Source organism: Ochotona princeps, chromosome 1, assembly GCF_030435755.1.
Source record: "Ochotona princeps isolate mOchPri1 chromosome 1, mOchPri1.hap1, whole genome shotgun sequence".
Classification (NCBI taxonomy): Eukaryota; Metazoa; Chordata; class Mammalia; order Lagomorpha; family Ochotonidae; genus Ochotona; species Ochotona princeps.
The window spans coordinates 128,781,958-128,806,483 of record NC_080832.1 but is presented as its reverse complement, the minus strand read 5'-3'; positions in this window follow the sequence as shown (position 1 = coordinate 128,806,483).

The following is a 24,526-nucleotide window of genomic DNA, read 5'->3' as shown; positions in this document are numbered from 1 at the left end:
GATAAGCGAACCCTTACCCAACACCAGTGAAGTGGGAGGCACAGTTCCAAGTGCCTGCTGTAGAAACGTGGGCATGAATTATCCTAGTGACAATGTTGGAAAGGAGGGGCGGTGGCTGGTTTTTATCTTGGGCAGACAGAGGTTGAGTAATTTGTCCCAAGTGCCACCCATAGCTAATGTGTAGCAGACCTGGGGTTTGATCCAGGCAGCACCAAGGTGGAGTAGCGGCCATGAACATCCTCTTGAACCCTGCCTGCCCTGAGCTTTGGCAGTGCACTCTACTGCCAAAGGAGATGGAAACATTCCTTCCAGAGCCAAGGACCCTGCCCAAAAGTCAGCTTATTTACTCATCTCTCCTTTGGCCTGCATGGTGTTAGGGCAGAGTCATGGCTTGGCCTGTCTCCCTTCTCACCTGATGTGAAGCAAACTCCCCAGAAATGTCAAGTCTAAAGTTTGAGACACTCCATCACTACTGTGTTTATGTTCTGTGTCATGACTTTTGGTAAAGCCCACTGCTCTGAAATCTGGATGAACTCCACATCCAATGTTTAGTTTCATTATCCATCTTGCTTTTCTAATTTGTCTTAGCAATCTCTGAGCAAATAACTTCAGATAGATGAGGAAAGTTTTTTTCTTAAAGTCATAGCACCTGATTTCAGAAAAGAAAATCAAACAGAAGTGAAAATGACTTTCAAAATACAGGAAGGATTTGTGTGTAAGGTATGACTAGGCGCAAGTACAGTTTTGAGAGAAAAGTGAGATTTTCATTTTCCTTAGCCTACTTAAATGGCAAGTGAGATATCTGTGTTTATTTTCTGAAATGCAGCTATGGGTTATACTGCTGATGTCTGAAAACATTCAGAAAAGTAATTTCAGCTGCAAAGGAAAAATGTAAGAAGCAAAACAAATTGCAGTTCCTCTTTTTATAATATGCAAATGCCTCTGGGAGGCCAGCAGAGCTGTCAGTCATACACAATTTAATATGCAGTAGTTGATTCAGTAACGCTTTCCTTTTGATGCTCCCAAGAAGCTAGATTGTATTGGGAAAGAAAAGTAGATGGAGATCTGGAATTCTGGGGCCATGTGAAGTTTAGGACTAGGTGCATAAGGTTTTGCAGCCATTGAGTTGACCAAGAGCTATCCCAGTCTTGTGTCCCAGAAACACTTTTGTCTGAGACCAACTGGGCACTTGGGGACCCTCACATCTTTGGACCACACTCGTGCCTTCAGTCTAGTTCCTGATCCCATTGCCCTCGGTTTCCAGCTAAGCCTTTCTGACCTCTATTCACCTGTGCGCCTCCCCTACCATCCTCCAACCCCAGGGCTTGGATTCTTTCCAGCCATGTTTCCCAAACTTCCTAGTCTGTATGAATCACCTGTGAGCTCACAATCTATTCCCAGATTATGCCCCTGGGGTGTTTCATTTAAGGATTTTAGGGAAGTCCTGAAATTCTATAAATTGACCAAAGTCAGGGAAGTCTTAAGATTGGACAAATTTGGAGGCCACCGGTTAATCTACAATTCAGACACTGGGCAAGGACCTCTAGCTTGACAAAGAACAAAACTATAACTTATTATATAAACCTTTGTTGGCTTTCTTTTTGTTTCTAGAGATCAGAATAAGTACTCTAATGAACTGAGCAAAGGAAGTTGATTTTTTTTTATTGCAAAGTCAGATATACAGAGAGGAGGAGAGACAGAGAGGAAGATCTTCCATCCGTTGATTCATTCCCTAAGTGACCACAACAGCTGGAGCTGTGCCAATCCGAAGCTAGGAACCAGGAACCTCCTCTAGGTCTCCCATGTGGGTGCAGGATCCCAAAGCTTTGGGCTGTCCCCGACTGCTTTCCCAGGCCACAAGCAGAGAGCTGTATGGGAAGCAGGTCTTCCAGGATTAAAACCAGTGCCCATAAGGAATCCTGGCATGTTCAAGGTGAGGATGTTAGCCGCCAGTCCACTGCACCAGGCCCAGAAGTTGATTTTAAAGACACAGACACACACACACACAAAAAAAAAGGCTGAAAAAAAGCCAGAAAAAAAAAAGTGGATTGATCATTGCAAAGTTACTTTCCCTAAAAGGAACTTGGAGCAATGGAAAATGACTGACAAGCTAAAAGATTAGATCAAGTTAGCTTTACTGTGCAGGCGTTAAGGATAAGGGAGCAACCTTATCATGCAGATGGCCCTGGTGGTTACTTCTGTCATTCTGACTTCCAGGGAATTCCAATCAAAGAGCTTAGTTTCCCATCAGTGAAGTAAAACTTAGACACGAATGACTCCATTTTGATTTTCAGCTGGTTCTGTTGGGATCCAGGGCAAAACTTTCTGTGAAGTTCAGTTAACAGACTTCACAGAATACCAGAAGGCATAAAAAAATAGACAGGGGTACAAAAACGTCCATACATTCAATATATCTTTATGCTTAATTTAGTCTAAATTCTTTGTGCTCTAAGCAGATACCAAAGATACAGTTACACGATTGCTGAACTCCTCTAAAGGAATTTGGAAATTAAAGCCTTTCTAAGAAACAGTTAGATCACATATTCCAATGTTCACTTTATAACCTATGGCTGCTGTGATCCTTTGCCAGAGAAGCAGGAAAAGAAGAGAGATGTTTCTTTCAAAGTCTAAGGTGCAGAGAAAACATTTGACAAATTATACTTTGGAGACCTGTTAAAAATATTTCTTTATTCTTTACTGGAAAAGCAGATATGCAGAGAGAACGAGAGACCAAGAGAAAGCTCTTTCATCTGTTGGTTCACTCCCAAAATAGCCACAATGACTGGGGCTAAGTTGATCTGAAACCCGGAGCCAGGAGCTTCTTTTGGGTCTCTCACGCAGGTGCAGGGTTCCAAGGCTTTGGGCTATCTCCACTGCTTTGCCAGGCTATAAACAGAGAGCTGGATGGGAAGCAGAGCAACCTGGACATGAACCGGTGCCCATATGGGATGTTGGCACTTTCAAGTGCAAGAATAGCCAATTGAGCTATTGTGCCAGACCCAGAGATTATTTTTAAAGATTTACTTATTTATTTGAAATGCAGAGTGACAGAGAGAGAGAATTTTCCATCTGTTGCTTCACTTCCCAAATGGCTACAAGAACTAGGTCTAGGCCAGGCTGAATTCAATTGGCAGGAGCTCCATTCTGGCCACCCAGAATGTGGGTGGCCTGAATCTAATTATTTGGCTCATCATCTTCCCAGGCACATTAGCAGGAAGCGGGATAGGACACGGAACATCTGGGAATCGAACTGGCACTCCAATGTAGTATACCAGCAGTACATGCAGCAGCTTAACCCATGGCACCAAATAGAAGCTGCATCTGACACAGTCTTTCAAAAGCTAAAGCAAAACCCCCTATTACTTCTTCTATGCCTTCTTCCTGTTTTCTAGTTTTAAGAAACTAAGTAATAACATTCATCAATAATGATAAGAACACTAGCAGTAATAACAGTGAGAAACTGGATAATTGCGTGGTGCCTGACAGGCTGACTTCTCTATAGATGCCTCCGGAAGTCTTCCTATTGAATCCTGCAAGAAGGGAATGAAGCCAAGCTTGTGATTTGCCCCATCCTACAGATTCAAAAACCGAGGTCCAGTGTACACCTAGAATCTAATTTCAGCAGTCAGCCTAAGGACACACACCCTTCACAGTGTCACCTGCCTTTCGTATGCAGCTTATGATAATGACTCTTCCAAAAGAGTTAGATAGAAAAGAGTTGAGCACAGCCTGTGGGAGATACCTAAAGAGGCTGTGGAGACTTCCACTGAGGCTCCCTTCCTTCCTGCAGGTGCAGGTGGAATGCTGCCTTCTTGGCAGTTACGCCCACACAGAGGGTGGTGACAGAACATGCCAACTCCCAGTTCAAACTACTTCCAGAGCTCCAGAGAGGCAAGAAGCACTAATAGGTGTGAAAGCTCAGCCACTAGCCCAGTCCCTACTATGCAGGGATGCGGAGACTCCTAGAGGCCCAGATGTTGCAAGTGGGCCCAGTGTCCAAATCGTCAGCTGAATCTCATGATTGTTGAACTTGTTACACAGATTTTAGAGGCGGTTGCTGCACTGGGTCCCAACAGATCAGGCTAAAAATCAGAATGGAGTCATTCAAGTTCAAGTTCCACATCCCAAGCTGAAACTAAACTGTGACCTGACCTTAGACATCTACATTTACGTTTCCCAAAATGGCCAGTTTCAGTGGCTGTGACGATGCACGTTCCCTCCACCTTAACAAAACAAGTAATTAAAAATGATCTAAGGCTTAATTGATACTCACTTTACCATTGCTTGCTCCCTGATCCCCTCATACAAAGTAACTTCAAAATGACCAGTTCATTTTTTCTTTTTTATTTACTTATTTGAAATGGAGAGAGAGGCAGAAAGATAAACGGAGCTCTCCCATCTCCTAGTTCATTTCCAAAGTCCACAACAGCCAGGGCTGGACCAGGCTGCAGCCAGGAGGCCAGCACTCAATGAGAGGACCCCCATAGCTGTGGCAGGGACACAAGCACCCGAGTTGTCACTGCAGCATCCCAGAGCTCACATAGGCAGGAAGCCAGACTCCAATGAGCCAGGACTCACAGCCAGCATTTCCATGTGGCGTGGGGTATCTCAAGTGGCATCTCTACCCCTGCCCCAAGTGTGACCCCACTTTTTGTTCTGCATTCTGGTCTCTTGGGGTCCAGAAAGCTAATCACAACTCTTATTTTGCAGAAGGAAGTGTTGCCTGATTGTAGAATTGAAAATAAAGCCACTTGAGATCTCTGAAGTGTTGTCATTTTGTCCTTTAATGGGTCCGAACAGTCAATTCACTTAGGAATTTTACTTGTATAACCCATTACTATGACAACCACTGACTGTATCATGTTTTGCCCCAGCTCCAAGCCCTGAGTACTCTTCAAAGCAAAACACATCTACACGGAACCACTGATCTTTCATCTCATATCAAAGAAGCCAATCAGATTATTTTTTTGCCCAGGGGATGTATTGTATTATGAGAGGAACAATTTTGCCTGTTAGCCGCTACACGGAATTCATCTCATTTATGACACTGACATGAAAGGTGAGACCCCCTACAGATGAAAGAAATTGTGTGGCCCCAGCAGAATGCCCCTGGAGCGAGGGTCCCTGGGCACTTAATAGTCACTGTGCCTCTTCAGATAGAGAGGCAAGAGCAAAGGAGATACCAACTTCAACATCCATTCAAGAACCACTATAATTTTATAATACACACTCTTGACTTCTGGGCTTTTGCATGTCCAAGACTCTCAGCAGCAGCATTTCACACTCACCAGAGGTTGGACAAAGCTTTCCAACAGCACACTTTGTAGTTTCCCTGTCAAATGCGATGTTGCATTGGCATTGCAATTTACAAAGGATGAGCTCCCCTATGCTGTATGATTGGTTTTTTGTCTGAACCTTGTGATATATATATTTGACAGGTATGGAGACAGAGACCCAGAGTTCCTATCAGCTGCTCTACCTCCCAGTTGCCCACAATGGCCAGAGCAGACCAAGGCTGAAGCTGGGAGCTGGGAACACAGCTCAGGTCTCCCACAGGGGTGGTAGAAAAGGAGAAAGATAAGTCATATAAAATAACCAGCCCATAGCTCTTCCCAACTCCAATGTTTAAAGCAGGTTCTTGGGCCAGCACACTAGATGCTGGCATTCCATACCAGCACTATTTCAAGGCCCAGTTGTTCAACCTGTGATTCAGCTCTCTGCTGATGGGCCCAGCGAAGCAGTGGAAAATGACACAGGTGTTTGGACCACTGCTACCCATGTGGGAGAACCAGATGGGAACTTCAACCAAGTCCCAGCCATTGAAGTGAAATAGAGGATTTAAGATCTCTTTCTCTCCCAGTCTCTGCAACTCTGCCTTTCAAATCAACAGATAGATCTTTTAAAATAAAATAGGTACTGCATATCTATGGTGCCTGATTCAACAGACAGTATTCGAGCCACTTCTGCTGCATGCTAGGACCTGCATTAGCAGGATGCTAGGCAGTTGCTGTGGTTGGAATCAAACCTAAGTATTTCAACATGGAAGACAGGAGTTCTAACCTGTCTTAATCGCTATGCCAAATGCTCACTCTGTCTGGATATTTAAAGCAAGTAAAGACATTTAGATGATTCTCCCACCCCTCGGAACTCCCTTGAGCTCAGACATCTTGAAGACTTTCCAACAACATGATAGACAATGTCGCTATAGTCAGAGGTGGCCTTCTCCAAGGGAGAAGGAGAAGCAAGCAGCTCCGACTCAGGAGCTCTGCATCCACAGCGACAAGTCCTGGGGGTGTCCTCAGTGGTGCACCTGGGAACCCCTTCAGCAGGCTTCCTGGAGAGGCAGGGAAGGGGCCGTTCTCTTCAAGGTGGAGAGTCACAGGCCAAGAGTTGTGAGTCTCAGGTTGTGCCTGAGAGACTTTTGGAAGTTCATTCCCATCAGGTGTTTTTTGTACAATCCACTGCCAGAACTTGCACACTGGCCTTGTCTGCCTCGGCAGTCGGAACTGGGACTGTGGCACTTTAGCAGGTCATCATAGCACCCACAGCTAACCCAGAGCCCAGTGTGGGGTGGAGGCTGTGCACTCTTTTGTGTCTCTCACAGCTCCTAAAGTTGTAGTGCCTAAGGAAGACAAAGGGTTGATGGAGATGGTAGATAATGACAATGATGATGGTATATGACGCATGCTGTGTTCATTGACTGGCAAGGTCAGTGCCGAACCATTCCATGGGTGCTCTCACTCGATCCTCACCCATGGAGAAACAAATGGAGAAGCTGAGGTTGAGGGAGGTTGAGGCTTGCTAAGGAAACAAATGCAGCACACTGTGGCTTAACAGATACAGGGTTGATTCACTTCTGAGGGGAGTGATCTAAGGTAACAGTAAATATTTGGCACTCTGCATACTTTGTTGCTTGTGTTGGACTACCTCAGAGAGCACAGCAGTTCACATTGTTTTTTTTTTAACGTTTACTTATTTTTCATTTACTCAAAAAGCAAGGTTGGGGGGTAGAGAAAAAAAGACAGAGAGAGTATTCCATTCGCTAGTTTATTCTCCAAGTTCTCACAACAACCAGAGCTGAGCCAGGTTAAAGCCAAGACCCAGGAATTCAATCTGGATATCCCACATGGATGGCACGGGCTTGAACCATTATCTCCTGCACCCCCTGCCCCAGGATGCATTAGCAGCAAGCTGGATCAGAGGCTGGCTAGTCTTCAATATTGGATGCCAGCAATCCCAGCAGTGGCTTAACTCACTAAGCCACTCTATGTCCACTCCAGGTTAAGTGTCTGAATATACGTGGAACACTTCTGGAAGCATCCACAAGGAACTGGTAAAAGTGTTGGTCTCAGGGTTGGGGTAATCGTGCTTTGCTAAATGCCCCTTCCTAGTGTTGAACTGAGTTCCCTAATCACACATCTGACTCACTCAGTCAGGAAGAGCTACGTGATGGTTATCATACGTGACTCACCTTCTTCTTCTTTCGATTTCTTGGGAAAATGGAACGCAGAGGACACTGTGGGACAATGGGTTGGTTTCAGTGGGGGGCTTAACGAGGGGTGCAGGCTGGCTCAGGATGAGTGCTCAGACCTTTATCATTCATGCAATTCTCTTTAATCCCTGTTTGGGCACCACTTCCTAGAGATGATTTTCATTTTGTGTAGAACGCAGATCATAATATAAGTGGTTTTGTCTTTAATTGACACATATATGGAGTATAGTACACCTTGTGTAATTATCAAATTAGGGTATTTCATTTATCTGTCTTAGGAAACTTGGATCACGTCTTAGTGGTGGGAGCATTCAGACCTCTAGTCCTGTTGGAATCAATAAGGCAGTTGTCATTACAAGATTCCACCTGGACACTGGGGCCCAGACAGCTCCCTTGGGTGGTTACCTAACCCCAGCAGGGATGTGAGCTTGTGGAAAGAGAAGGGCACAGCGCCCAGAAATGATGCCAACACTGCCCACTGCTTCCCACTCTAAGGCCAATCCTTCAGCGAATCTGAGACATCAAGCAACACAACTGAGTCAGGTGTGGAAGGGGCCCATCACAGTCTGAAATCCCAAAGGCAGCACATAGAGGAACAGAAAAGGAGATGTAAAACCTATTCACAGCGAGTGAGTGGCGGTGGTGCTGTGCGGACTGGCCTCCCCACCCCCTTCTCACTTAGCCATTTAGAAGGAAAAGCCTGACATTTGTCCTCACTAATATGCTGTAATACATAGTTAAGACTGCCCTGGGCGGGGGGATTAGGGTGCTGGTCTCTGAGGAGCTAGATGTGATAAGCAGGAGGTGTCTGCCATAGCTGGCTACAGCCAGCCTGGCTCTGCTGGTCTCTGTACAGTGCTATCTTGATGGACTTGAACCCTTCAGCTTATTTTGACTCACAGTGTTTCTGTTCTTGCCCTCTTCCTCAGTTGTGCTTTTTTTTCTTTCCTGATATACTTTTTTATTATTATTATTCAAGAGAAAACTGTCATAGGGAAACAAAATCGACTTTCTACCTCACTGAAACAAACAGGCATTGGAGAGGTTTGGAAGTGCTGCTAGCTAGAGCACCGTTAAACAGTGTCACTGGCAGGCCACGGAAAGTTAAACGCTTCATTTATTCAGAGCATCACGTCCCAGAAAGTGGCAGCGTGTTAGAAACACCGGTTAGCTATTGGTGTGGATTGGAACCACCGTGCTAACCATCAACACGCACATCACTGTGCTTCTGAGCTGGCACGCACATCTGGTGATGGAGGGCTCAGCCTCCTGGCGGCAGAGATGCCCAGGCTACTTGGACTGGATTGAAAGTTGATTTTCTCAGATTCACTGTGCATAGGACACCTGTCTGCTAGAGATAAGAAAGAAGCCCAGGATGGCCCAAGAATTGTCCCTTTTATTTATTTATTTATTTTTGGCCTGGTGAGAGCAGCCGTCCAGTTGGATTTTCCAAGGGGAGTTGTGTCGCTTCACAGGCCCGGGTGCCTATTGTTGATATCATTTGTTTAGTCCCTAATGTATGGAGCACTACATCCATGCAAAATCTCAGTGAGTTTTCCCAGCCAAGCAGGAGCCAATAACTGTGACATCTTCGTCACTTTCTGTGGCGCAGAGGGATTAAGTGTCAGCATGTCACACTTACCATTTCAGTCCACCCAGTGTGGAGGTGGTAACTTTGCTGGGCTACTGTCCCAAAACCATTATTCCTTCCAGAACCATTTACTGTGTTTCAACAGGGTGTTGGTTTCGTTGCCTTTTGTACAAACAGGAATCAAACATGGCCTCAGGCCTGCAGGAGCCTGTCTTCTATTGGGACAGAGAAAAATAAAATACAAATGAGGCAGAGAGAGCTTCTGCAACCGAAGGGACAGCCTGTGGATAGTGGTATCAGGGAAAGCTTCCTGGTGGAGGTGGGATCTCCAAGGATGAGATGGGGGAGGAGAAAGAACAAAGCATTAGAGATGAGCGTGCATGAGGCGTATGGGGGCGACAGGGGGTGCATGTAGAGTATGCGCAGTGCAGGGATTCCTCGGGCAGACCAGTGTCTGAAAGCAGAGTCAGGGAGCATGAGTGGGGATGGGGAGAAGATTGCAGGGGGAGCAGCACACGGTCTAGGTGGGCTGGAGAGCCAGCTGATGCCCATGTTCACAATGTGGAAAGGGATTTTCTGTTTCCGACATAGAGCCTCCCAAAGCAAGCTGGGAACATGTGAATGCATCAAGGTTGCAAAGCAGAGTTGAGGCAGGAGGATGGTGAATGTCCATGGGGACCTACCTGCAATTCTCTAGGCCCAGTTAGGAGAGAGTGCTGGGGCTGACCTTGTAGGAACCTTGTCTCAGAGGAACTCCTAGAAGCCTCAGGGGGAGCAGACAGGAGGCTCTGGTGGGCTTCAGTCTTGAGTTCAGACCTTGCTTTCTGCACCCATTGCCTGTGAGCTGTGACAAGTTGGCCAAGTTTTAGCAGCCTTACCACTCCCACCTGTCGAGGCAAAGGAAAGACATACTGCCGTGGCTCATATGCATCCCCAGAAGCTCATGGGAAGGCTTGGGGGGGACTTCATCCCTCATACAACGGCATTGGGAGGGCACATTTAGGAGATGAATAGGCCAGCAGGGCTGTGCCCTCATGAGTGGACTAATGTGGAAGTGGTCACTATAGGTGTGGCATCCTGACAAAGCTGAGCTTGGCCGCCTACCCGTTTATTCACTGTATGATGCATTCCACTCTCATTGACCATTGACCTTGGACTTCCAAGCCTTCAAAACACTAAGCCAACTCAACTGTTATTGTAGATTGATGGCTTGGTCAGTGATGTTATAGCAGCAGAAGCTGACTGAGACACAGGTCTAGTAGCAATGCAGGGAGGACGGCACCAGCTAACAATGTGAACACACTTGGCTGTTGTTAGGTTCATAAAGCAGAGCCATGGAGTAAACTTATACAAAGTAGATAGACCTAGAGGCAGTCATGGTCCAGGACAATCTGTAAGCTCACTGTTACTTAAAGGGGGGCTTCTGGATACATTGGCTTGCATGCTTTCCTTCCTTATAATATCTCTGTGGAGAGAACCAAATCCCTGTCCTACAGTTACCCCCTAGGCAGTCTCCAGTCCTTAAGGTCAAAGTTCACGTTCACTTTCAATAAATTTCTTTGCTTTAATAGAGGATGCACATGGAAATCAAACAGAATCAAGCCGAGACATGGGAACCTGTTTGGCATTTCCAGCTAGTCAGTTAAACCCCGATTTCTGGAAAACATTACAAATTAAGCCAAGAGTGCAAGGAGGCCGTACCAATTCTCTAAGATTGTATAACAAATTACTTCCACATGTAGCAGCTAGAAACAACACAGGCTGATTATGTGTGCAGTTCCTGAGAGGAATCGGAGAGGGGTTAGGTGTTCAGGCCCAGTTCCTCACTGAGATCATGGTGAAGAAGTGGACGGCCAGAGCTGTAGTCATCCAAAGGCTTGCCGAGGGCGGCGAGGTCCACTCCCAAACTGATTCAGGTGCCGTTGGCCAGTTGCCTCCTTCCGTATCACACAATCCTTTCTGTGAAGGCCACTTGGGACACAGCCATTAGTTTTCCCACTGATCTAATGGGGAAAGTCGTGGTGCCTTTTGTACCTCTTCTCAGAGGTGGACACCATCCCTCTGGTACATGCTGCTGGTCCTAAGATCAACCCAAACGGGATGTGGTCTGGGACTGCACGGGCGTGTGAACACCAGAAGGTGGAAGTCATTTGTCTCCTGGGAACAAAAGGTTGGCACTTCCTGATGCCAGATTTCTTTGATGCCTGGATGAGCTGCTTACTGCTTTTGTAATCTTAGGCAACTTAAACTTCTTGTACGTCTCTTTCTTCATGTAAAATTGAAGGCTTCATACCCATCTCTGTAGTGTACATCCAAATCGCCTGGCTCGTTGGAAGTGCTGTGTAAGTGTGGTTGGCTCTTATGAGCAGTTTCTATTCCATGAATTTATATTCCTGCTTCCCAACTTCTTGGCTCGTAATGCCCTTCTTCTGCCTTCTCTCTAGCCAAAAAAAAAAAAAAAAAATTATCTCCTTTACACTTTCTTTACACTGGTGGATAGCAGTGTTTGCTTATTAGCTCTGCTGGCTCTATTTTCATTTTTACCGTAAGTGTCAAGATGCTTGCTATGTATTGGGGAAAACTCAGGAAAAGCAGCTGGGCTGTCTTAGTCCCTTGACTGCTGGTTATGTATTACTGCTGGTTCTATGATGGATATCTTCCTGGGATTTGATCATCTGTGGTTAAAAGACATTTTAGAAATCTCTTATGGGCCTGACATGATGGCTTAGTGGCTAAATCCTCGCCTTGCACGCACCAGGATCCCATATAGCGACCATTTCCTGTCCAGCTGCTCCACTTCCCATCTAGCTCCCTGCTTGTGGCCTGGGAAAGCAGTCGAGGACATCCCAAAGCTTTGAGACCCTGCACCTGTATGGGAGACCCGGCAGAAGCTCCTGGCTCCTGACTTCAGATCAACTCAGCTCAGCCATTGTGGCCATTTGGGGAGTGAATCAGAGGATGGAAAATTTTTCTGTCTGTCTCTACTTTTCTCTGTAAATCTGACTTTCCAATAAAGAAATAAATCTTTTAAAAAATGTTTTTCAAAACTCACTTGTATAAGGAGTCTTAAAGGAAAATCATAAAAAATGAGTATTGCAAAAATCTGTGCATGAGTTTCAATAATTTTCACCCAGATAAACTTATCTTTTAATTCCATTTTCCATGAACCTTTTGAAGTACCCTTGTGTCTTCGTATATATGTTAAACTCACACACATACATTCACATATAGAGTTCTGTGTAATCTTCACATATTCTGCAATACAAAAATTTCAAGGAACTTTTTGAAATATGCTTGTGTTTGTGTGTACAAAGTCTTTCTATCTTGTCTACATTCTACATAGAAACAAGGGAACTTTTAAATTGTGAATCTATATATAGTTCTTCTGTAGTATACATTTTCCATGAACTTTTGGAAGAAATTAAAAACCTATTTAATAGAAAAGACTGCTTTCTAAGTTGTTAGTGGCTACCAAAGCAGAATTTTAAAAGTGATTGTTATTATACAACCTTAGAGCAAGAACATTTCTTTCCCTTGCCCCTTCTCTCTTTCCAAAGTGGTCCAAGCTAAAACCATCTTCATTTTTTTTTTTTTTTGGACCATCACTTATCATTCCCTCGGCTCAGACTGAAAGCCAGGAAGTTGGTCAGAAGTTTGATGCGTAATCTTATTTTACTGCCATGATTGTCATGACTTCAACATGCTCACGTAGAGGCTTTTAATAGTTGGACAGTAGCTATCACCCCATGATGGGCTGTCCCAGAGCTGGCTCTGCCCTTATCTCTGGAACATTATATTCTACTTAGCCCAAGATCTATTGGATCAGGTTCCTTTAAATGTTTTTATTTTAGTTTAGTTTTTATTTATTTGAAAGTTAGAGTTAAAGAAAGAGAGAGAGAGGGGTATCTTCCATCTGTTGATTCATTCCCCAGATAGACACAAAGACCAGGGCTGGACTGGGCCAAGGCCAGGAGCTTCATCCAGGTTGCCCACATAGGTGGCAGGGGCCATCTTTTGTTGCTTTTCTCAGGCCATTAGCAGGGAGCTAGATCAGAATGGAGCAGCAGGTTCCTGAACTAACACCCATTACTTGCTCTGCTGCACACTGGCCCCCCAGGATCCGGTTAGGAAGTCTAAAGTGTGAAATGTAAGATAATTAGCCCCATCCTTAACCCCAACTCTCCCACCCCCACCCACCCTTTCTATGTAGACTTTCCCATCACACGCAGGACTGAGTGGTCTGTGAAAATTACAGAGGGCCGTGGTGAAAATACCATCTTGTTTGCATCATAGATGATATTAGTTGAGAACAAAAGCAAAGAAAGTTTAAAAAGGTCAGTGTCCACTTAATGGACAAAGCCAGTCATACGAGGCTCAAAGAGAGCCTCAAGTTTCAGTAACTTACCCAATCGTCCCACTGTGAGTGACTCCCAGGCAAAGAACACTGTCTTCTTGAGTCTACCTCAAAGCTAAACAGAAGCATGAGCCCAAGAGAAGGTTGTGGAATGTCTCATACCCACATAACAAGACAGCATCACGGAGCATCAGGTAACAGTTTGATGTTACGAAAGAGCACTTGGTTTTAAGATGCCCGAGTCTGAGGTTACGGCTATTTTCTCTGCTTGGCCCTGTGTGACACTCGACCCGGGGGCTGCTGTTTCTAGGCCACACTTGGGGCAAAGGCGTCCCCACCTGGTGCTCAGCACCCAAGATCTGAGCTGGGCCTTTTTATCTCTCAACAGGCCCAGTGTTTCTGGGGTGCAACTCTCCTTTATCTCCTCATAATGATGCTTAGTCTTTCCTGAAAGCTAGGGAAAAGTTGAATTGTTTACAGAGTTAAGGGTAGTGAATAGTGCTTTATCAATAAGGTTGCTAGATTTAGCAAATGAAATCATAGAATGCAAAAAAAAAAAATCACAGAAGTTCAATTTGAATTATAGATAGGCTACAAACAAGCTTCTTTGAGTAGAAGTACATCCTAAATGGTGTATTTTACCAGACAACTTTACTCAAGAAAAAATAACAATGATAAAGAGTCTCATTTGGCTGTAATAAGATTCTGTTCCCAGTGAATTCTACCTGTTTGTCATCTTAACCTCTTACAAGGCAGTCCTAGGTTTGAGATAATCAAAACAGAAATTCCAATCTTGTGAATTCAGGTGCTAGCTTGTTAAAGATGATCTCTTTATCTGAAACAATGTGATATTGAAGTAGGAGACTAGTTGATTTCTTAAGGGAACTTTAATTATGCTGTTGACTTGAAACAACTTGGTCTCTAGCATGGTGTTCTAAATTCACCTGCAGTAATGCCAAAACCCACAGCAGAGAAGGGGAAAATAGGGATGCCTACCGGTGAGACTAAGGAAGACAACTCAATGCTGTTTACACAATGAAGTGAAGTATATGTGATTGTCTCCATGGCAACAAGCCATATGGAAGCACTCAAAGGGAAGGGAGATCAAAGGTTTGGTTTAATAGAAGGTTTGCGTATGGAGGCTTTAAAAAAAAAAGCGAATAAAATTATATTGCCTGTCACAGAAGAAATGAAGGCTAATAGATTCCCAGAGCAGTGTTGCCTTAATAATGCTGATCAGCTGAAACCTGCATTTTTCTTGAAATACAAGGTCGGGAAGTACAGTTGGATCTAGGCAGGCTGTGAGTGCCTGTAAGATCAGAGGAAATCTTGAAAGGCCCCGTGTGTTATGTCAATGTGACCGTCAGCTCTGACTCCACCATGCTCCACTGTGCTGATCCGTGTGGACAGCTGTGTGTAATTGCTTTGTGCCCAGTTATAAACTCACATGGCATTAGGACTTCAAGTCCATCTTCACTCCAAGTCAGGACAGCACAGCAAATTTTTATTAATCACTGAAGAACTCTATTTGTGGGAAACAAATCAAACATCACTGTAGCCGAGGATGTGCAGTGCAGTGACCGGGCCAACTCCAGGGGCATTGGGATTCATTGATCACAAATAGTGAAAGTTGTCTGATACAGTCGTTATTCTGGGCACTGGCATTGATCTGTCACCTAGAAGGAAAAAAAAAAAAAAAAAACGCACTCAAGAGTAAAAATGACATCCTAGTGAGGGGAGACAAAAAATTAAGGTCATCAAATTGTTCAACACATAACAAGTTTGTGATAGGCCTCTGTGTGATAGGCACTGTTGTGGACATTAGAGAATGCAAAAAGATGCAATAACCCCTTCCTTGACAGAGCTCACGTAAGAGTAGTGGGCTAGACAATAACAGATGAATGGGTTAGTAAACGGTGTGTTAGGGCAAGGTAAGGCGAAAGAAGGATTGTGTGTGTGTCTGTTGTACATAAAATTTCAGATAGGGTGGCTAGAGAGGTCTCATGGAGACAGGAAGTTGGAGTAAAGACATGATACAGACAAGGAGCCAGAAGCCCTGAGACTCCCAAGGCCAAGGCAGCCTTAGGGTCAGGAGCAGTTGTCACCCACACCAGGCCAGTCTTTATCTCTGTGGGATTTCTCAGCCACAGTTGGCTCATGCCCACTGTGTTTCTCTCACTCCCAAAGCCACCAGAGGTGGACCTGGAGCTGCCAACAGCCAGGTGCCCTCTTTGTGGAGGAACTTGACCATGTCTGACAGAGGGAAGGGGATGGTGGCGGGGCTAGGGAGCTGGCTCACCGGGTTGTGAGGCTGACTCCTCCCATGCCACTTTGGCAGCTGAGTGATGGGAGCACCGTGATACGCCAGGAAAGGGGGCAACCCTCAGGGGGAGAGGCCCCCCCTCCCTGCCCAGGCACCCCGAGCAGAGCCGAGCCAGGACAGCATTTGGTAGGGATGAGTCACTTGCATGCATCTCTTCTTGGCAGCTGGTACAAAGACCTGGTAGTCACGGCTCGACTCATGTTAATGCCTCCTAAGTGCTTGAATAGTTAAGGCTTATATGTTTCAGGGGAAAAAAAAGTGACTTGGGCCACCAACTTCTAATATGATTAAATGGGAGCATGTGGGATTTGCTCTCAACCACTTTTACCATCATTTCATATAAGATGGGACACCCTCAAACCCTAGAGGCGGAGGGCATAGCCCAGAAGAAAGGGTAATGTTGATAACGGGGTAATATAGTGCTGTGAAATTCCCGCTTAGTCCTCTTCGTTTCACAAAGGACTGAAGGGGCACCCCAGAAAGCACTCCCACCCACAATGTGGGGTGTCCAGGATGAATGTCTCAGCATGTGGGGATTAGACATTCAAGGAAAATCAGGGTTCTTCTTTATTCATTTTACTTGCTTTCAAGAGATTTATGTATTTAGAAAGAGTTACAGAACTGGAAGGAGAGACAGAGAGAGAGAGATCTTTCATCCACTGATTCTCTCCCCAGGTGGCCAGAACAGCCAGTGCTGGGCTGGGCTGGGCTGGGCTGAAGACAGAAGCCAGGAGCCAGGAACTTCACTCAGATCTCCCACTATTTGATAGAAACCCAAATAGTTGAGTCACCTCCTGCTGCTTTCCCAGGCCATTAGAAGGAAGCTGGATTGAAAGTGGAGCAACTAGGAGCGAAACTGGTGCCTATGTAACAAGCTGACATTGTAGGTGGCAGCTTTTAAAAATTATTTTTATTACTTTAAAGAAAGATTTATTTACTTGAGAGTCAGAGTTACAGAAAGAGAGAGTCTTATATTCTCCGGGTCACTCCCCAAATGGCCATAAAGCCAGGAGCCAGAAGCTTCTTCCAGGTCTCCCACAAGAATACAGGGGCTAAAGCGCCTAGGCACTTTAGCAGGGAATTGGATGGGAAGTGGAATAGTTGGGACTCGAACCAATGCCCATATGGGATGTTGGCACTGTAGACAGAGGCTCTACCTGGAACGCCACAACACTGGTCCCATTGATGAAAGCTTTCCCCGCTATGCCACAATGCCAGTCCCTGGGGTTCCTCTTTGAAACCTGGTTAAGGGGAGCCATTTTACTAGATACTAACTCTAATGAACAAAAGGCTTTTTCTAGCTGGCAGAGAACTGCCTTGATAGCGGAGGCAACAACATATTTATTTTCTATTGCTAAGTGTTGTGCTAGCTTAGGCTGTTTGTTCCCCTAAGAACTAGCTCTGGCAACACGTACTGCTCAGCCTGTTAGCAAGAAGTGGTTCTGATCATGTTGAACTGCAGACCAGTCACATACCTGGACCTCACAGGGTCTCTAGCAGCTATATTGTGCTATCTGCTTGTTCCTGGGACTATCGTTTTCTGAGGATTGCATCAAGATGTTGGTGCCAACTCATGTGGCTGCTGTCTTTGCAGTAAGGAGAATATGGATGTAGACAGGCACACATCAATGTCAACACCAGACCAGCGGTATCACGCGCCATGCACACAGCATATGGACACCAGAGCAGTGAGGCCAGGAGCCAAGGCAGGACCAGAATCTAGAACAGATGCAGTCTTGTTCTGCCACCTTTGGGGCGTGAGCAAGGCATTCCTGACACCTTGGAGCTCTGACTTCAGCTTCCAGAACAATGAGACACTGAATTCCTAGGGGCCGAGCCCCTCAGAACTTGGTGCTTTACAATGGTAGCCCTAGACCTCAATGTGCCTTAGTTCTGGAAGCAGTGACCAGACCCGGAGCTCACCTCACTCCCTGGAAGCACAACCTGTGGCCTCAAGGTAAAGGCAGGGTGTTTTCTAAATAGTGTGACTTGGGATAGTAGATTGAATGAGAGGTTGTAAATTAACTGCTGGGTTATTCCAGCTTTGTGAGCAGACTCTTTAGGCATTCTTGAGAAAAAAAAATTTCATTTCCGGATGTAAGGCCAGAGCATGTGGAATTGAGGCAGCACCAGATGTGTCCCTGGAGTTATGAATGCAGAGCACATCCCAGAGGTCTCTTCTTCCCAGGTTCTGATCACCCTGTCTCTATCAAATCCTCCATGTTGCCAGCTGAAGCCTTCTTCTCTAAACAGTGAGAAAAGCGTACAACTGGAAGGAAGTGATGCATTTCCCTTTCCTCTGATCTTTTTGTTCATAGGCAATGGTGAGAACAGCATAGAAATCTTATGTCAATTTTTTTTGCATCTTTTTTAAAATTAATCTAACTTCTGCTGATAGCAAGATATGTAGAAGTAGAAATGTAGTGGAGTGAGCTTCAGTGTGAGTCACAGCATCAAATCTGTTTTTAAAATCGACCAGATTCTCAGGTCACTGCTGTAAGTGTGCATCTTACGCACGTGCTTTCAGCCCACACTACGGGAAGGAGATTGGCTCAGACGTAGCCTTCCCCTGAGACCATACAGGGAGGACACACTTTTCAAGTGTGACATTCTGCCTGCTCTTTAAACCCCACGGGACAGTTTCCTGGCAGCCACCAGAATTCTAAACATCAGCATCTAGTTCCAAGACAGAGGACAAATGGTCCTCCGGTCAGGTAGGCCAATTGAATTGTACTTTGCTGTCATTCTTCTGCTCCACAAATGCTGACCACATGTCCCATGTGGCCCCACTGTTGCCACATTGTTCTGTAAGCTTTCCAGAGTCTGATCAAAAGGTGTGTTTACTAGCATTTATATCCCCAGTTGTAAAACAGGCCTGCCATTCATTGACTCTCGCACAACCCTCAAGAATCTTCAGAAAAAGAGCATGTCTTGAGTTGGACATTACAGCCCAGACAGTAAGTCATCACATGGGACGTTTGCATTCCACATGAGAGCGCTGATTCAAGTCCCGCCACCTCTGCATCTGATTCAACTCCTTGGTAACATAATGGGGAACAGTAGATGATGGGATGGCTTAAGTACTTGCACTCCTGCTACCCACGGGGAAGACTAGGATGAAATTCCTAGTTCTTGGCATCAGCTTGCCAGCCTTGGTCACTGTGACCATCTGGAGAGTGAACCAGTCTCTTTCTTTCTGTTTCTCTGGCTTCTACCTAACAAACAACTGCATCTTTGAAAAAGATGTTCTGCCCAGAGTTTGCTGTTGGGGCCTCTGTTTTGTTTTGGTTTTTCAGATCTGCCATTTCCCACCCCTGACTTCCTCAAGCTCTCTGGCTCTGACTCCCACCATCCGAAGGCGTGACTGGGAAGAACGTGGAGCTGTCCATCAGCACTCTCTCATTGCCACATCCGTGTCCCTGGGTCCTACCTTGGTGGTCTCCCCTCATTAACAGCTTACTTGAAGTTCCATCTCACTCAGGCATTATCCATCATCTTCTAGAACACATTCTTACCCCTCCTTCTTCGCAACTTCCAAGCAAAACCCTGCAATCCATGACCATTGCTGTAGACACCTGTTCATAGGTGTGTGTGAGAAAACAGGAGGCAGTGCAATAGGGAGAGAGCAGGCATGCTTGCCCCAGTGTGGCAGCTGGGCCAAGGTGGCCCTCTCTGTGTGATTGCACGCATTCCCTGAACCCCAAGGTCTGGCGGGACTTATGTTGCCCACCCATGGGCTATGGATGATGCCTCCCTTCTGTGTCGTGTGCCTATTTTTATCACTAAGCATTTCACAGTTGAACTAAGCTAACTTCCTCTTACCTATCTCCGCATGCCCATCTTTTTGCTAGAGAATGGCAATGACTTCACTTTTCCATGAACTGGAAGGCTTCTAAGAGTCCTTGTACATGCTGTGTGAAACTAGAGCCAGAGACCATTAAACTCTGAGAAAATGACCTTCTTGATGCTGCTCTGTGGCAGCCCCACCTTTTAGTTCTCTGACGCTTGCTCAGTGGAGCACAGGAAACAGCTGGCTGTGGAACCATGTCCATCAGCACTCAAAATCGAACTCGTCTCCTGCTGACCTCTCGTGACCTTGGCAGACTGGATTTTTCCACCTTGATTTTCCCATCTGCTGAAATTGAATACTCAGAGTGAAAGTTCTTTTAAAAGATTGGTATAAGGAAGAAATAAAGTAATGCTTGGAGAGTGCCTAACACAGTCCCCTGACACGGCTCCCTCACTGTCTGCCAGTCCTCTCCCCTCCCATGTCAACTCATCGCCTGTGAATTGCAAGCATTCTGTGCTGCTCCCACTACTGCATGCAGGCTTCCTTATATGTGAGCACTTGATCTGATGGGGAAAGCTTTTGCCTTGAGGGCACCACATCAGATGCACATCAGTTAACTGAATGGTCTCCTTGCAGGCAGTGATGGAAGTTGTCCTAGTGTGTTCTGTCCCCAGACTTGGGCCATATTGGGCTATCTGGAGTCAAGTGTTCCTTTCTGAATGCACTTTGTAGGTTTTATTCATTTGGATTCATGTCCAGAGCCATTTCAGGGCAGTGGCTCAGAGCATGGTCTTCAGGTCAAACAAAGAATGGCGTGAACTCCAGATCTGCTTCTTTTTGTTTTTTTTTTTTTTAATTTTTTTTTTTTTTTAGATTTATTTATTTACTTGGAAGTCAAAGTCACAGAGAAAGGGGTAAGGAGACAGATAAGAAGGGGAGAGATCTTCCATGTGCTGGTTCATTTTTCAAATGGCCATAGTAGCTAGGGCTCAATTGCTTTGTAACCTTTTGACTAAGATCAAAAGCAGGGCTTAGTCAGTCCAAAGCTAGGAACCTAGAACTCAGTTTGGGTTTACCACACAGGTGGTCGGGGCCTAAGTACTTGACACATAAATGGCACAAAAACTTTCCCAGGCACATAAATGGGGAGCTGAATCAGAAGCTAAGGAGGCAGGACTTGAACTAGCACTTATAAGGGAATGCCAGAATTGCAGGCAGAAGTTTAGCCCACTGCAACAACATTGGTGCCCATAATTGTCTTTGAACAAATTAGACATCATCATTATGGAGAAATTTGAGGCCATAATCTCTGCACTCCCAGCCCCCGATTGCAATACATTTGGACAGAAAACAGCTGATGTTTATTTAAAAGTAATCTAGAAAAGTAGTCAGAAAAACTAGTCTGTAATCTCAACTGTGCCATGAACAGATTATGTGATTTTTGGCAAATTGTCCCTGGCTTTGCTTCAATTTTCTCAGTTGCCTTTGAGGTGTTTGAAACTAGATATTTTAAAAAGAATTTTCAGACAATAATGACCATTCCCACATTCTTACAACAGATTAAACTGTTTTATGTTCAGGAGAAACAGAAGTGGACCAAACGGTCTGGGCTATGCCCTCCTGGGGCTGTGTTCCAGCTCTGAAAAGGAGGTAAACAGACCATGTCAGGAAGCCTCTTGTGTATGAAACGATAACCAAGGTCATGGGGAAAAACGCAACCAGGGAGTGGAAGACATACTGGCATATATGGGAAATTGGCTATAATTTTAAATAGCCCAAGCAGGGAAATTCTTGCAGAGAAGGTGCCAATTCATCCAGGGTTTAGGCGTGGTCAGGAAGCCAGCCATGGGCTTACCTGGGGAGAGGGGCATGCCTAACCTGGGTGGAAGAGTGAGCAGTTAGCTTTACCATCCCAGACCAAGGGAAGAAGGGAAAGAGGAGATGACATCAAGTGGTGGCTCGAGGCAGCTGGATCCTGCAGCCTTGGAGGCCACTGATTGATCGTGGTGTTTGCTCTCGGTGCAGTGGCAGCTGTGGACAGATTGGCTGAAGCAATGAAATGGTGGCAATTATGTTCCAAGAGAATCCCTCTGGACTATGTGTGCAAATAGGTTATGAAGATGCAGAGACAGAGCCACAGTCACGATGATGATTGATGGTGTCTTGGACCAGTGTGGGAGGGGAGGTGGTATTAAAGATAGAGCTGACAGGATTTTCTGTTGGAATGGGAGCTGAGAAGTTGAACAAGAGACGAGCACAATAAAAGTTAAGAGTTCTTGGCCTGAACAAGCTGGAAGGATATGGTTGGCATGGATGAAGGTGAGACATTGACATTGATTAAGCAGATTTGTAGCCTGATGTGGGGAAAGTTCTGTTTCAGATGCCTGTCAGGAGTCTGGCATCCACGAAAGAAAGCCACATCTGGAAGCTATCAGTTCATCAACGGCGATAGACCAAGAAGGAGGAAGTCCAAATGCAGGCCCCAAGATCTCTGAGGAGAAAGGGTTAGGAAGATGGTGAGAAACCAGCAAAGCTCCCTGAAAAGGAGTGGCTCAGGGGGTAGACAGACATCCAAGAACATGTAGCATCCTAGACACCACCTGCACAAGGGTTCCAAGAAATCTGTGATTCTGTGGCATGAGTCTATGTGTGGGAGTGAGTAGATGGCCATCACAGACAGGAACAGAAGCAACTCTTGCCTGGGGTGAGAGTTGGGACAGGGCTAGCTACTATTAGGTTCATGGAGGAAAATCTAGGGGAAGGATGTGTTCCCCAGCAGGTGGTACCTGGGACCTAGACCCGTGGTCCTACAGTGAAATGTAAGTCAAGGACCAGAGTAGAATTTGTTAAAAGAAAGACTGTAAACATTTTGGATCAAAGCTTGTCTCAGCAATAAGCTACCAAACATTCCTCTATCTATTTATCTCAACTCTTAATTATTTTTCTGTCAATGACATGCTGTGGGCTAATGCCTACAAGAGTCTGGTGTTCCTCAAATTCTTTTGAAATGCTGAAGTCCCCTGGATCACAAAAGTTGTGTCTCCTTGAAGGACAACTCAAGATGAAAGTCAGCCTCCCTCCCTCAGTGCAATGAATTATGTTGGCCTTTCTCATGATGCCCTCATTTTTTTAAGAAACAGGAACTCTTTCACAATGCATAATGGGCTCTTCACATGTTATTTCACGGGCCATTAACGTAACTGGATAGTAAAATTGATGTTTAAAACACCCCACTTAATCCATGTGAGGTGTGAATATACAGTAGCCACAATTAAACCAAGACAGCAAAGGGCAGCAGCAAGCTATTACACAGCCAGAAGGCTCCCGGGTATACAGGAAGTGCGTGGTCAGCCTGCCAATGTAGGAGAAAACAATGACCATGATAGCTACTGCTTATGCTCCGGATTTAGCCTTTATGCAAATCTCATAAGGTGACATTGTCTTCACATTTGAAGGAAATTCATTTGAAGTTCGCTTTCCTAGGTCCCCTTGTTGGACCTTGTTGTGCTATGGATTGAATTGTTTCTCTTGAATATTTGTTATTGAAGTCCTAGAATGTAAGTAGCCCAGGGATCTTCAAAAAGTTCCTGTGGAAAGTGTATCATAAAAAATAAAGTATGCGTGAATTCCAAATTTTTGGCATCAAAATACTTATCTTTTGATTCAATTTCCATAAACTTTGATAAGTCCCAACATATTTGAAAAAGGGTTCTTTAAAGAAGAAATTAAGGTTAAATGGGTCAAATAGGTGAGGCACCTGATCCAATATGTCTGCTGTCCTTATACGTAGTGGATGAGACACCAGCGATGTTCTCACACACACAGCAGGGGTCACATGAGGCCACCAGCAAGCCAAGGAGAAGGGGTTTAGGAGGCATCAAATCTTCCAGCACCTTCATCGTGGCCTGCCAACCTCTACAACCATAGGAAATACGGCTCTGCTGTTTAAGTGACCTGGGCTGTGATGTGTATGAGGGCAGCATGAGCAGGTTCCGGCAGGGTGCTATAGTCTCTGCCTAGACATGCTGTGGAGTAGTCTTTGTGAAATCTGTCCCCTCCATCTTCCTCTACTAAATGGATAGGCCCACATTGTCATGTTTGTGTCATACAGTCCTTCCCTGCATGCACACGGTTTGGACCAGGGCTGGATGAGAGACTTCTGTCCCGAGAGTTCATGATTGCAGACGCTGGAACGTGGAGTTAAATAGTGAAGGTCAAAGGGGCCAAAACGGCACAGAGTCCTGAGGCCATGTGCACTGCAGTTGGCCGTTGTCTTCCAGAGAACAGAAGCGGGTAGCTCAAGAAGCAGAAAAGTGAAAGAGGAACTGCCAAGAGGTGTCTGGTTGCTGTGAGGCCATGGTCTACATCCTGCCTGTGGATTCTTCCACAGAAGCTCCTTCTGTTGGCCTAGCTTGGCCAGATCTCCCTTCCCTGCAGCCAGGCTGATTTGGTCGGCAAGCATGTGCTCTTGCCTTTGCATATTGTGTGATACCCTCAAAACCAGTGCGGCGCCTGGAAATACTCCTCAGTGGGCAGGCAGGCTCTCCCTTGCTTCAATTGGAGATTCCAGGGGAGTGGACCAGGACAGCAGATAGAAAAAAAAGAAGAGGGCCCGGCGGCGTGGCCTAGCGGCTAAAGTCCTCGCCTTGAAAGCCCCGGGATCCCATATGGGCACCGGTTCTGATCCCGGCAGCTCCACTTCCCATCCAGCTCCCTGCTTGTGGCCTGGGAAGGCAGGAGAGGACGGCCCAAGGCTTTGGGACCCTGCACCCGCGTGGGAGACCCGGAAGAGGTTCCTGGTCCCGGCATCGGATCGGCGCGTACTGGCCCGTTGCGGCTCACTTGGGGAGTGAAACATCGGATGGAAGATCTTCCTCTCTGTCTCTCCTCCTCTCTGTATATCCGGCTTTCCAATAATAATAAAATCTTTAAAAAAAAAAAAAAAGAAAAAAGAAAAAGAAAAAAAAGAAGAAAGA